The sequence below is a fragment of the Macrotis lagotis genome, chromosome X (assembly GCF_037893015.1).
Source record: "Macrotis lagotis isolate mMagLag1 chromosome X, bilby.v1.9.chrom.fasta, whole genome shotgun sequence".
Classification (NCBI taxonomy): Eukaryota; Metazoa; Chordata; class Mammalia; order Peramelemorphia; family Peramelidae; genus Macrotis; species Macrotis lagotis.
In genome coordinates, this window is record NC_133666.1 from 621880437 (window position 1) to 621895672 (window position 15236).

General features: G+C 44.3%; 1 protein-coding gene across 5 annotated transcripts in view; it reads left to right on the top strand.

Moving 5' to 3' along the window:
* The first annotated feature begins 534 nt into the window (after window positions 1–534).
* PLEC (plectin) overlaps window positions 535–15236 on the top strand; it is a 113944-nt gene continuing 99242 nt past the window's right edge. For 3 of the 5 annotated variants that reach the window (XR_012471862.1, XR_012471863.1, XR_012471878.1), the window contains exon 1: window positions 535–733. The gene's annotated coding sequence lies outside the window, so the exon portion shown is untranslated. Of the gene's footprint in view, window positions 734–4187; window positions 4331–15236 lie in introns of those variants that run through there. The other 2 variants (XR_012471870.1, XR_012471871.1) reach the window with 2 other exon arrangements.

Below are 15236 nucleotides of genomic sequence, written 5' to 3' on the forward strand. Positions count from 1 at the left end.
GTATTTGCAGGTAGGGAGTTGACACCTCCATCACATATTATCCTGAAGGGTGTTGGGGGTGTTGGGGGGAGGGCTTGCTAAGAGGGGGTGGGGCTAGGGCCTCACGTGGTGATGCCAATGCAGGCTGTGGGGCTCCCACTCCTGCTCAAAGCCCTATTTTTAGGACTTTACTGCAGTCAGAGACTGAGACTTAGAGAGCCCCTCGTTCCTCCTTCCCCCTCCCCCCATTGTCCAGATGACTGGGCAGGGTAAAGTAGTCAGTATCTTGCAGCCAGGTCAGTTTACAGCTGAGAGGATTGGAGTTTAGGTAACAGGGCTGGAGAATAAGGTCCCAGTGTCTGATGAGAGTCAAAAGGTAAGTCCGAATGTGTAGGGACCAGTCTTAGGTGGTGGTAGTGAGGTAGGTGATAGTCTCTGGACAAGAGAGTTCAGATAATCACTCATCTGGGAGAAAAGTCTGGGGCTTGAGTATCTGTGGCAAGATGAGGTTCATGTTATTCCCCTGAAGAATCCTTCCCTTCCACCTTTCTGCAGGTGGCCATGTCCGGGGAAGGCCCAGAACTTCGAGGTTCTGGGGATGACAGCTCCAGTGGGGGCAGCAGCTCCCCCAGCCCTGGAGATACTCTGCCCTGGAACCTTGGGAAAACTCAAAGGAGCCGCCGAAGTGGAGGAGGCTCAGCTGGTAATGGTGGTGTCCTGGATCCTGCTGAGCGGGCAGTCATCAGAATTGCAGGTACAGAGAGCTGGGGGCCATTATTGCATATGTGGTACAAGGGTGTCTGTGATTACTGCATCATCGGTGTTGGTCTAAGGAGCATTTCATTACAGATATGAGAATGCTTGGGGAATCATCCCATTGTAGGTATAGGGATATCTTAGGTCATCTCATCAAAAGTACTGGGGTGTAGGGTTATCCTGTCAGAAGTATAGGGCATTCATCTTGTTCCAGGCATAGGGGTGCCAAGCCAGTGTATGGGGCAATCTGGGAAATCATTCCATCACAGTTTGGGGTATTTAGTTGCACTGTCCCATCACAAGTAATAATGTGAGAGACTAATACAATGGCAGGGAGTGATCTATTTATCGTAGTATGGTTCCAGAGGGCAGAAATAAAGGGACCTCATCAACTTGGTAGATATAGTTAGGGGAAGTGGCATTGTCTAGGACAAAGAGTCCTGGGTTTTAAATCAGAATACCTGAGTTCAAACACTATGTGAGCCTTTATCCCAAATGGCTTCATCCCTCAGTCTCAGTTTCTCATCTGAAAAATGGTGGTGTTTTGTTTATGTGTAAAATATAGATAACACTTTGCTAACTTAGCTCATTCATTCAATGTAACAAGCATTTATTAAATACCTACTGTATACAAGGGCTCATCTCCTAGGAATCCCAAATTGAACATGTTCAAAATAGAACAAAACTACCCCTCCTTTGAATTTCCCTGTTACTATCAAATAATATTAATTATTACCACCTTCCTTTACATCATCATGCTTGGACCTTCAGGGTCATCCTTGGTTCTTCATTTTCAGTCCCTCCTTCCCCAATATCCATTCAAATGTCAAACAGTGTAACTTCTACATTTATAGTGTCTTTCACTTGTATTCACTTCTCTACCTGATCAATTTTCTTTTCCTTTTATTTTTTAACAAAGGCACTTTTATTTATGACCTATTAATATACATATTAATATGAAACACATATTTAACCATATATGCAGAATTGTTGCAGTTTTCTTTTCCCCTTCTATTTCTGTTTTTTTGTTTGTTTTTTGCAAAGCAATGGGGTTAAGTGGCTTGCCCAAGGCCACACAGCTAGGTAATTATTGTCTGAGGCTGGATTTGAACTCAGGTACTCCTGACTCCAGAGTCCGTGCTCTATCCACTGCACCACCTAGCTGCTCCTATTTCTTTTTTTAAACTTAATAATAGTATTTTATTTTTTTTCCAAGTACACGTGAGGTAATTTTCAACATATATTTTTGTAAAATTTTCTTCCTTCCTCCTTTCCCTTCTCCCTCCCTAAGAGAGCAAGTCATCTGATATAGGTTATACATGTATAATCATGTTAAATATATTTCCATATTAATTATGTTGTGAAAGAAGAATCAGGACAAAGGGAAAAAACCACGAGAAAGAAAAAAAAACAAAATGTTTTTAAAAGTGAAAATAATATTCTGACTCCATAGTTCTTTCTCTCCTAACCAGTTTTCTTACACATTACTTTTCTCACATTCAGAGATTCAGCCAGAGTGGCCTACTGTATTTAACACACACACACACACACACACACACACACACACACACACTGAGTTCTATGTCTTTTTGCACTGGCTGTCCCTAGTGGATAGAATGTACCTTCTCAATTCTGCCTCTTGAAATTCTTGGTTTCTTTTGAGATTCAGCTTACATGTGATAGCTTTCCTGATCCTTCCAAGCTGTGAGCTAGGCTCCGTCCACCATAAATTCATAATATGTGAGCAAGAATATGTATTCAGCGCGCGCACACACACACACACACACACACACACACACACACACACACACACACACAAGAGTCTAGTTTAGGAGGGCAGTGCATGTGGAGTCAGAAAGACCCGAGTTCAAATTTGAAACTTATTAACTCTGTGAACCTCATTTGTTTCTATTTCCTCATTTGCAAAATGTGGATAATAATAGAAATCTACCTCCTAGGGTTTTTGTGAGGATCAAATGAGATAATTAGAATCTAAGCTTCTAGACAACAGGCACTTTTGGCCTTATTTCTTTTTATATAACTCACAAAGCCCTAGACCTCCCATGTATCAATCCATTGTTTATTGATTGATCTCTAGAGGCTAGGACATTTGAAAACAAAAACAGAATAATTCCAGCCCTGAGGAAGCTGACATACTTTCAAGAAGGATTCAACATGTTGTTGTATCTGATTTTTTTATGGTCCTATTTTGGAGTTTTCTTGACAAAGGTACCAGAGTAGTCTGCCATTTCCTTTTCCAGTTCATTTTACAGATGGGGAAACTGAGGTAGACAGGGTTAAGTGACTTGCCAAGGTTTACAGAGCAAGTTAAGTGTCTGTGGCTAGATTTGAACTCATTTTCAGGTTTGGTACATTAGCCACTGTGCCACTTGGGTTCCAACATACATACATCCACATAAAAATAGTAGCAACAAAACATATAAAAAGTAAATAGAACATCACTTCCCAGGAGGAATCGGGAAGAGCATTGACTCCTTGGGGACTTAGAGAAGGCCTCCACTAAGAGTTAAGACTTTTGAAGGAATTAGGGGTTCCAAGAGACAGGGTGTGGGGGAACTCCTGTAAGCAAAAGATCTTGGTAAAACTTTCTGGAGAAATGAGTTATTATTAAGGTGTGAGTGAGAGGAACAATTGGGGAAACTTTTCCAGGAGTCTGGCCCCCAAATTCTTTTATGGGCTTAATGGGGCCATGTTAGGGCTAGAGTTTATTCCTGAGCTAGTGGCCTTACCAAGGTCATGGTCTTGGATTTCATGGGTCTAGGAAGGAGTAGGCCACTGACCTGATATAAGGGGTCATTCAATCAGCAAGTTTAAGGAGAAATGGGTAAAACTCTTTAAGACTAGACTGGGTAGGGATCCGTCTTAGACTTGGCTTTTTCCGGCCCTATTTCTCCACCTGCGGGACTTGGGTGCTGGCTGGGGGAGTGGTGGGGGTCTCACATGGCTGGTGAGGATGAAGGAGGGGAGGAGTCAGTAGGGGAAGGACTGCCAGGAAGTCTGGAAGTCCCCAGTGTTCCCTCCCCGCCTCCCCCCAGGGAGAAAAAAAGAAATCCACTCTTCACCCTTTCCTTTCTGGAACCCAGGAGTCCTGACTCCCAACTCAATCACTCCTGGGCAATGGACCTGAGGAACTGGGCGCAGGGTGGGCAGGACTCCCTAGGGCCAGAGGACCGGGTCAGTGTAGGGGGCCTGGGTCAGGTCGTCCCGTGTCCGGTGTCCGGTGTCCGGTGTCTGCCCCGCCCCCAGGCTCTGACTCCCTTTCCCACCCCCACCCCCAGCTCGTGGGGCATCCTGGGTGCCGGGGGCGGAGCTCGGGGGCGGAATCCCCCCCCCCATTGGTGACACCGAGTCCCCTCCCTCGCTGCCTCCGGCGGCTCCTTTAAGAGCTCGGACAGGCCGGTCTAAGGTACAGAGCCGGGCCGGGCTGGGGGTGAGCCGCGCAGGACAGCCAGCTCGTCCTCCTTCTCCGCCACCTCGCCGTGCCATCCCGCCATGGCGGACTACGGGCTGCCCCCCCAGCCAGAGGAGCAGGACTTCATCCAGGCTTATGAGGAGGTGCGGGAGAGGTACAAAGGTAGGGCTGGACACTCGCACCCCTCCGGACACGCCCCTCCAGGCACACTGACCCTCCTGGACCAAGCTGACCCTTCCACGCAGCCTGCCCACCCAGGCTCGGGTGGACTGATCAAGCTGACCCAACTGGACTCCTGGGGTACCCCGGCCCCTGCGGACAGCCTGGCCCGCGTGGGCCACACAGAGCGGGCTGGCCCCTCACCCTCAGGGCAGCCTCGTTGGGCCTCACTGAGCAGAGCCCTCGGGACACACTGCCCCTGTAGGAAGGGTCACCCTCACGGATGCGCGCCCCGGCCCGGACACACTGGCCCTTGCCCTGGACAGGGGCCGGCGGGGCCAGACACAGGGCCGTCCTCGCCGTCTTACCACACTTGTCACCCTGTCACAGCCCGGCGCGCGGGGAGGGAAGGCCGGAGACGGGAGAGGGCTGGGCCCCGCGCAGCGGGTCATTCCCATAATAGGACATGGGAGCGCCGCAGCCTGGCAGGGGGGTGGAGAGGGGGCGCAGGCCGGGCGCCGAGGGAGGGGGACGGGTCGGGGTCCAGAGCGGCGCTAGAACCTTCTGCGGGCCGGGTCGGGCTCGGGGTCCAGTGCCTGTCCGGCCTGTCCGGCCTCGGACACGTGGGACACAGGCCGGGGGGCGGGGTCACGGCCGGACCCTGGGGGGGGCTGGGGGAGGGGGTAGCGGGGCCGCCACGGCTGCCTGGAAACGGGGGGAGTCCCGGGACCCCGGGTGCCTTCGAAGGCGGAGGCTTGGGGGCGCATTGGTGGGAAGGGGGAGGCGGGGGCCTCGGAGCGGTCCAGCAGCGGGCCGGGGCCTGGCGGCGCTCCATCCTCCTGCTGCCCTCCCTCCGACTTTCCCACCCTCCGGGCGTGTGCGCGTTGCTCACATAGTTCCTGTCTCTGCTCACCTCCCAAACTAGCGCCTGTCCTTCCCGCCCCCCGCCTGTCCCTGGCCCCCCTCCCCGCACCTGCTCCCTTTTTCCATTCCCCCCAACCCCACCCCAGCGCTTTCTCAGGGGCTTAATACACATTTATTGGACTGCACTGGCTCCTCCTCCCTCCGCCTTTCACCCCCCCCCCATGTTGCCTCCCTGCCCCTTCACCCCAGCTCTCCCAGAAGCCGCTTCCTCTCCCCCACCCTCCAGCCACTGGAACTCCTGTCCGCCTGTCCTCTTGACTTGTCCAAACTTTGCATATTTTAGCTTCTGTGTTGCGGATCGGCCCAATATTCCCGCTCTAGGTCCTTCCCTTTTTTTAAATTCAGTTTGAGTCAAAGAACATTTATTAAAGTCTTACTATATACAAGGGCTATGGGGATACCATAACAAAAAGATGGACTGGGGGAGAGGGGCTGGCCTTGGAATCTGGAAAATCTGGGTTGAATCCAGCCTCTGACTCTTAGCTACCTTGACCAAGGGCAAATCACTTTACTACTCAGTGCCCCAGGAAACTCCCTCTGTCCCTGATAAGATCTCTGGTTTAGGCTAACCCAAAGTCATAAATCTCAGAGTATGAAGATGTGGAATAGTAGCTAGAGTGCTGGGTTTGCTGCCTCAGACACCTACTAATGATGTGATCTTGGCCAAGTCACTTAACTCTACTTGCCTCAGTTTCCTCTTCTGTAAAATGAACTAGGAAGGAAAAGGCAAACTATTGTTCTATCTTTACCAAGAAAATTCCAAATGGGCTCACAAAAAGTTGGACATGACTTATCAAAGGAAACCATCTGGTTTGAGTATTCCAGACCTCAAGTATGCTACCTTTTAAATTAAAACAATTTTAATGGTCATAGTATTTATTAGCATTGGTTGACTAAGGAAATACTTGAGGAAACGATTTTATAAATTTAAGCATGTTATTAAATGAAGTTGTTATTCATTGCAGCAAGAACATATAGGAGAAATGTACTAACATAGCAGCAAGGTGGTACCATAGATAAAGAGTACTAGCCTGGAGTCAGGAAGACTCGAGTTCAAAACTAGCCTCAGATACTTACTAGTTGCATGAAGCTGGCTAAGTCATTTACCCACTGTTTGCCTCAGTTTCCTCTACTGTAAAATGGAGATAAGGTAGTACCATGTGCTTAGTGTAGTGCTATATAAATGTTAGCTATTATTATTTATTTAGTCTGAAAAAAGTATGTTTATTATGCTGAGATAGGCCCCTGTAATTGCTCCATCCCCCAAACCCACAGAATGGGAATCAGTTGATCAAGTTTCAATCCCTTGGTTTTTACAAAAGAGGAAATTAAGACCCAGGCAGGTCCTGGGAGTCACCAAGGGCACACAGCTAATAAGTCGTAGAGGCAGCACTTAAAACTCAGATCTCTTGCACTTGTGCTCAATGTTTTACTGAAACTGCAATCTCAAAGGTCACAAATGACCTATTATTAATTGCCCAATGCAATGGCCTTTTCTCACTCCTCATCCTCCTTGACCTTTCTGCTGTTTGCTTCTGTTGACCATTTCCTCCTTCAACATGAACTCTTCTCTCAGTCCCTTTTGAGATGCCATACCCATTTTTTATTTGACTCATTCAGTCATTTCTCCCTCTTCTTTCTCTTGCTTTCCCCAAGTGAAAGCATTCCCCCAAGATTGAGTGCTTTGCCCTCCTCTCTTTTATAATACTCTTCCAGAGATCTCATTCTCTCTAACAGCTTCAACTACCAACCACCTCTTCAGATGGCACTAAATCCATCTCTGCAATCTCTTTTTTAAATTTATTTTTCATTTTTAAAAAATTTTAAAATCTTTTTAAAAATCTATTAATTTATTTTCATCCATATGTACATGCATATTTCCAAGTTACAAAATTTCCCTCCACCCTTCCTTCCCACCCCCCCTCCCCTCAGCAGGGAACATTAGCATTTTACATACATATTTTGTTAAACATGTTTGCATTACAAATTACAAAATAGTTATTTTTGGCCTAAGGAATTAGGTTTAGGGGAAAGAGATACATAAGAGATAATTTTAAAAGTGTTCTTCAGATTCAGAAGGGTTGGTTTTTTTTTCCTTCTTCATGTTTTGTTTTGTTTTGTTTTTCTTCCTCTGGTTGGGGATAATATAATCCCTAGCCAGTCAAATACAGTTGTCCTAGCTCTCTGGACTTCTGAGAAGAGCTGCTTCCAAAATCAAGATTGTTCATCTCATATTGTTGTTGATGTGTACATTGTTCTCTTGGTTCTACTCCCTTTGCTCAGCATTAGTTCTTGTAAGTCATTCCATACTTCTCCAGAGTCCAACCCTTTATGGTTTCTTATAGACCAATAATATTCCATAGTATTCATGTACCATAACTTGTTTGGCCATTCCCCAATTGATGGGCATCCCCTCAATTTCCAATTCTTTGCCACTACAAAAAAAAGCTGCTATGAATATTTTGGAAGATGTAGGACTTTCCCCATTTTTTATAATTTCTTCTAGATATAGAGCTAGAATTGGAATTGCTAGGTCAAAGGATAAGAACAGTTTTATTGCTCTTTGGGCACAGTTCCATATTATTCTCCAGAAAGGTTAGATCTATTCACAACTCCACCAGCAATGCATCAATGTCCCAGTCTCTCTCACAACCTCTCCAACAGTGATCATCTTCCCTTTTCTCATCTTGGCATCTCTGCAATCTCCATCTCTCTTCTGCTCTCTGGGAATGAGTTTCCAACTAACTGCCTTTTGAACATCTCCACTGATTCCTCAAATGCCTCAAATTCAACATGAATTCAACTCAAACTGAATCAGTGTCTCTCCTAAATCTACCCTTCTCTCTGACTTCACATGATAACATCATTCGTATAGTTTCCCTTATTCCAAACTTTGGAGTTCTTTCCAATTTTTTTCTCCTCTTTACCACTCCTATCAAATCAATGACTAAAACCTGCCAGTTCCACCAAGTCTATTCTCTTCTTATTCCCACTGATAACACTCTAGCACAGGACTTCTTGACCTCTTATTTGGATGATTGCCATAGCTTTTTTTTTTTTTTTTTTAGGTTTTACAAGGCAAATGGGGTTAAGTGGCTTGCCTAAGGCCACACAGCTAGGTAATTATTAAGTGTCAGACCAGATTTGAACCCAGGTACTCCTGACTCCAGGGCTGGTGCTTTATCCACTGTGCCACCTAGCCTCCCTTGCCATAGCTTTTTAATGGGTCTTTTTGCCTCCACTTTCTGCATTGTGAATCCATCTTTTATAATGCCACCAGTAGTACCATAGGGCTTAGAATTAGCAAGTACTTTGGAGATGCAGTTTATACTAAAGAAGTACAGAGTCCCAAAGATGTAAACTGTCTTGCTGAGGATCATACTATTATAGGGGCAGAATCTAACTCCTCTGCCACATAAAGCTGGTCCAATCACTTTATTTCAAAACCTTCTTCAATGGCCCCATAAAGTTCAAGGTTTTCTGATTAGTATTCAAAGCCCTACCTTATCTGGTGCCAGTTTCCCTGTCCAGGCTTATCTCAAGCTATTCTATTAATTGTTTAATGAAATCCAACTACTCTTTGTCCTCTTCCCCCAGTCCTCCCCCTCACCCCCAGGAGCTTTCCAATTTCTGCCTTTGTTTGTATGATTCCTTGGGCCTGGAATGTCCTCCCTCCTCCTCCTCCTTGCCTGGGATTCCAACCCAGCCTTTAAAGGCCAACTCAAGTGCACCTTCTCCTTAAAGTCTTCTCGAACCTTCCAGTTGGTAATGACCTTCCTCTGTGAACCTCCCATAGCCTTCTAATTCTATCTCTCAAATGAACTTATTTGACTCAATGCAACTTTGTAATCTTCCTAGTGCTCAATAGAATGCTCTGTACACAGGAGGTATTTAATACATGTTTGTTGAATTGAATTGATTGGAATTCAAAGTTTAGTAAAGGGGTCACAAGATGTACAGCTGTGTAAAATAAATGCAATATAGCAAGGGCACAATGTGGCTTTGGTGGATAGAGAACTGACCTTAAACCTCTAGGACTTGCCATGGGATCCTGGGCAAATTATTGGATTTCTCAGGGCCTCAGGAAAACTAAGACTGTTTGCTGTAGAACAAGTGAATACCCACATTGATGGAGCTTCCTTGAACTCTGAACTCTGACAAAATCACAGTCTGGATCACCACCCTCTCCCCCTGAAGAAAGGTGCTGGGTAGGGAGGGATAGGAGCATGAGAAAGGGCTTAGAATTTGGGGAGGTTTGTTATAGCCTATTGAATCCTCCCTAGGCCAAGTCTGCCAACATTTAGATTCTGACACTCAAGTCTGTGTCTCCCAGGTTTCCTGGCTTTGAGAATGATGGTGTTAATGACAGAACAGAAGGCAGTTAAGGTCCCTGAGTAGCCCCTGGTCCTTGACCAGGGACAGAAGCATCTCTTGCCCAGCCCAGGAGAAGCGAGGGAGGGACCTCATTCCCATTCCAGCCCTGAATCCTCCAGGGAATGCTCCCCCTCCTCCTACTCCAAGCTCCAAAGTCTGTATTTGGGACCTGCCTCTTGGCTCTCCCTGGATGCACTGACCATTCCCCAATTGATCTTTAACCAACTGTCCCTCAGGCAAGCCTGGAACTGGCCTCAGATAATGAAGTTTGAATGGTGTTTGGTCCCTAGTCTCTAAGTGGTGGTAATAATGAGGATGATGATGATGAAGTGTGTATAATTCTGCAAAGCACTTTACAAATATTATTTCCATTTGATCCTCATAGGCATCCCAGGAGAAGAGTGCTGTCACTGATCCCGTTTTATAGATGAAGAAACTAAGGTGGAATGACTTGCCCAGGGTCATATAGCTAGTAACCATCTGAAGCTGGGTTCAACCTCAAGTCCAGACTCAGTGCTCTATCCACTGTGCCATCAAGGATGGGTAGAACTGGGGGACTTGGAAGAGTCCTCCACTAAACAATAAATCAATGAAAACTTCCTTTGACATGTCCAGTCAATAAATAAATAAAGTCAAGCACTTCCTGTGTGGCGAGCACAGCTCTGGAATGCTAGGATATACAAAATGAAGGTAGACTAGTTTCTGCATTCTAGGAAGAGAAGTCCTCTGATGATGGGGAGGCAATGGCGACGTATATGAGTATATTCAAAATATATGCAGAATAAATTCAAGATAATTTTGTGGGGAAGGTGCTAGCAGCTGGGGTAGGGTAGAAAAGGGAGCCTCAGGCAGAAGATGGTCTTTGAGTTGGGCTTTAAAGGATACTAGGGGCCTAAGAGGGAGGTGGAGAGAAAGTGCATTGCAGACAGAGGAGACAGCAAGGCCAGAGAGGCTAGCTTAAACTCCATCCTGGAGAGAGAAAGGGACAAAAGATCAGGACCCTGCTCTGCCATACCCTCCCCTCACTGTCCTGCCCTCCAGAGTTCACTGTGGAGTTGGGAAATCTCCATTCAGCTCTATTCACTCAGTTCAGCCCAATTCCTCATTATCAAAGGAGTTACTTTGAGCCAAAATGGACCTTAGAGATCATTCTGGGCTAACCTCTTCATTTTCCACATTGGAAAACTAAGACCCAGAGACAGGCAGCCGGGTTTCACAATGGTTAGAGCCCAGTCCTGGAGTCAGGAAGACCAGAGTTCCAATGTGACCTCAGGCACTCACTAGTTGTGTGAACCTGGGCAAGTCATTTAACCTTTTGGCCTCTGTTTCCTTAATTGTATAATAAGAACAATAATAGGTCTCATCCAGGCTTCTCATAAGGATCTAATGGGATAGTATTTGTTAAACATATAGCATGGTGTCTGGAACAAGCTTAATAAAAGCTTTTCCTTCTTTCTTTGGGTCAAGGTAGAGAAGTTTTTTGTCCTTCATTTTCAGAGAAGATAATGACATCTGGGACAAGCACATGAACTGAATTTGAGTGAGGGAGTGCTTACTTTCTCCTCCAGAGCCATTTGGATCCAGTGGCCAGATATGAATCAGGATGACTGGAGACTACTCTGAATTCAAAACAATCAGGGGACAGTGACTTGCCCAAGATCATACAGCTAGTAAGAGTTAAGTGTCTGAAGCTGGATTTGAATTCCTGCCCTCCTGACTCCAAGGCCAGTACTCTATCTATCCACTGTGCCACTTTGGAAGTGGCAGAAAGTGGATTGGCACTCCCATTCAGAGTTTCTTCCTCTCTGTTTCAAAGGCTATTTATTCATTTCAAGTACCCCCTATATTCAAGGCACTGTATTTGACACTAGGGATATAAATTTAAAAAGTGCTAGAAACTGCCTTCAAGGAAATTACAAAAAAAAAAAACAAAACAAAACCCGGTAAGATAAGAAGACATGGATACAAATAGGTCTAGGTTTGAGTGTATCCAATGACATCATATTTGTAAAATATTTAGTGCAGCTCCCTTTTCCTTCCATTTCCATTTCCTTCCTCCTTAGAAAATGACCCAGTGATTAGAGAATATGGAGTCAGGAAGATCTTATGTTTTAAATCTCTTTGTGACTCAGTTTCTTCATCTGTAAAATGGGAGTAATCACAGCACTTTATTCAGTGCTGTGGTGAATAGCAAATGAGACATTTGTAAGTTTTTCCCAGTGATTAAAGTATCATATAAATACTAGTTATCATTATTATTATTAGACTTTTTCTATTTGACCTTGGTGTTCTAGGGAAAGGACAATATTTGGAGCGAGGAAAGGGTTTCAAATCTGGATCATACTTGATTTATATTTATATGAGTGTGGGCAAGCCCTTTCTGGCAAGGGAAGGTGGAGGGAAGGCATCAGGGAAGAAATAACACTTGAGCTGGTGTCACTTTCTTTGTAGAAAGGGAAGATTTTCTGTAGGCAGAAATAAAGAGGAAGTGCATTCCAGATAGGTGAAAGCCCCAGTGTGGGGAAAGAGTAGTACTGGGTCAGAGATCATAGAGTTGGAAGGCACCTTAATAGCTCATTTTTCTAAATGAGGTAACTGAGACCCAACTTGTACAAGGTCATACAAATAGAAAATGACAGAGCCAAGATTTGAAGGTCTCTGCACCCTCATCATGTACCTCACTAGCAGGGGCCAGTGATTGGTTCCAGTTTGGCTGAAAAATAAAGAATATGAAAGAAAGTAGGAGTAAAAATAACAGCTGTCATTTATATAGTGCCCACAATGTTCCAGGTAGTGTCCTAATTGTTTTACAAATACTGTATCATCTCATCTGATTCTCAGGATAACACTGTGAGGTAGTTCCTATTATTATCATCCTTGTTTTACTGGTAAGGTAATTGAGGAAAATTGAGGTTAAGTAACTTGCCCAGGATCACAACAGCTAATAAGTGTCTAAGGACAGATTTGAACTCAGCTTTTCCTGACTCCAGGCCTAACATTATATCTCCACTATGCCACCTACCTACTCCTCCCCTTATATAATGAGTTGTAGTAATAGTAATCAGTATTTTGTTTTGATGATAATCTTTATCATTCATATTTGAAGACCATGACATCAGTCAGGTGATACCATGAAAAACTGGATTTGAGTGAGGGAGTGCTGTGCAAAGTCACCAGTCCCACTTTTTTGGAGCCATCTGGATCCAGTGGTCAGGTGTAGATCAAGATGACAGAAAATGACCCTGGATTTCAGACAATCGGGGTTAAGTGACTTGCCCAGGGTCACACAGCTACTAAGTATTTGTGGCAGGATCTGAATTCAGGTCTTTCTGACTACCAGCACCAATGGTCTACCTCTGCAGAAGTATCAGATAAGACTAGAAGGATAGTTTTGAGGCAGATTAAGGAGGGATTAAAATGCAGGTTTGAGAATTTTATCTATTTTAGGCAGCAGAGAGCTAAGTGACAGTATTTGAATAGGTCAATGCCTTAGAACTTGCCTATAAGACAGAATGAAAGGGGGGAGAGTTTAAAAGTGGAAGGGGGGAATCAGAGAGGAGGGTGATCCAAGCTCAAAGAAAGGGGTTCTTGAAAATTAAAGGAGGTAGGGGTGGCTAGGTGGCGTAGTGGAGAAAGCACCAGTCCTGGAGTCAGGAATACCTGAGTTCAAATCCGGTCTCAGACACTTAATCATTACCTAGCTGTGTGGCCTTAGGCAAGCCACTTAACCCCATTTGTCTTGCCAAAAAAAAAAAAAACAACCCTAAAAAAAAAAGAAAATTAAGGGAGGTAACAAATGATATTATGAAAATACCTTCTATAGGACTTAGCTGAGAGGCCACTATACTACTTTTTTTACCTCTTATTGTCCTTGGTATGATTATAGGTAAATCATTTAACCACCCTGTACTTCAGTTTCCTCATTTGCAAAGTGAGGTTTTGTAGTAAATGGTCTCTGGGGTTCCTTCCAGTTCTAAACTAAATGAGGAAGAAGGGTCAAAGGGACTCTAAAGCTTTGGTCTAAGTAGTTGGACAGATAGTGAAAATTAAAAAGGAAGTTAGCAAGAGATTCGGGTTTAGAGAGGAAGCTGATGAGTTCATTTAGGGACAGGCTGAGGTTGAGGAGCCTATGAGACATCTAAGGCGAGATATTGAGCTAGATCTTGGAGTTACAAGAGCTGAGGTGAAAAATCTGGGACTGCAGACATAGATTTTGATTCAAATCTCCCAACACTTATTAGACACCCACTGTATGCAGAGTGCTAGATAAAGGTACATAGAGAGATGCAAGATATAGATACACCAATACAGATAAAAATCATCTAAAATAATTTACAGGACAAGAAATGGATTTCAGAATTGCAAAACTATATGCAACATGAAATTCATGAGGAAGCATCAGTCATTACCATCTGGGCAGATTAGGAAAGGCTCCACTGAAGAAAGAAGTAATTGAATTGAGTTTTAAAGAATGGGTAAGGAGGGCAGCTAGGTTGCACAGTAGATAGAGCATGACTCTGGAGTCAGGAGGACCTGAGTTCAAATCCAACCTCAGACATGTAATAATTACCTAGCTGTGTGACCTTTGGCAAGTCACTTAGCCCCATTGCCTTGCAAAAAACAAACAGACAAAAAAAAAAGGTTTGAAACTTGATGTGTTTATATTGTAATGTCCTGGAGGGTAAGCCCTCTGTACCATTTACCTTTGCATCCCTAACCCCTAGCTTAGAAAGATTTTTATCAAATATTGCTGGAATTTGAATTTGTTGAATTCCAGTCCAGGAAATCGCCTAAGGGTGTGGAGATGAGAGAGGTTTTGCATGAACAATTGAGATTTGTCCATAGACTGCAGGACTTTGTCAAGACTTTTGTGTCATGGACTTTTTAGGCAGTTAATCTGGTGAAGACTGTAGACCTTTCTGAGAATCATATCTTTAAATGCATAAAATATATAGGATTACAAAGGAAACCAATTATATTGGGAAAAAAAATCAAAATATTTTTCAGAAACAAGTTCCCAGACCCCAGGTTATGAGCTACTGGGTTAAGGGAAGAATTATGACATTGAGTAGAAAGAATATTGGCTCTGAGATCAGAAAGGGGTAGGAGTAGTCATTCACCTCATGATTTCACTGATAGAGAGGACTCTTGAGCAAGGAAACTCCCTTTACAAATGTGAAAAAGCGGGGCAGCTAGGTGGCGCAGTGAATAGAGCACCAGCCTTGAAGTCAGGAGTACCTGGGTTCAAATCTGACCTGAGACACTTAATAATTACCTAGCCATGTGGCTTTGGGCAAACCACTTAACCCCATTGCCTTGAAAATCTAAAAAATATAAATAAATAAAATACAAATGTGAAGAGGCATTTTCTTTGCAGTTTGTAGTCTTAAAGAATTGCCAAGAGCAGTAGTTTTAAATTCAAATAGAAATAGGGACTTCTGAACTACACATTAAGATCCTTGGGAGCCGCCTATTGACTTAGTTTTAAAATGTAATACTATCAGTGTTTTATTGTATTTTTATTTATTTTGTTAAATATTTACTAATCACATTTTAATCTGGTTTGGGCAGTCAGTGCTGTTGGTCATAAGTGGCCTGTGAGTAGCTGGGA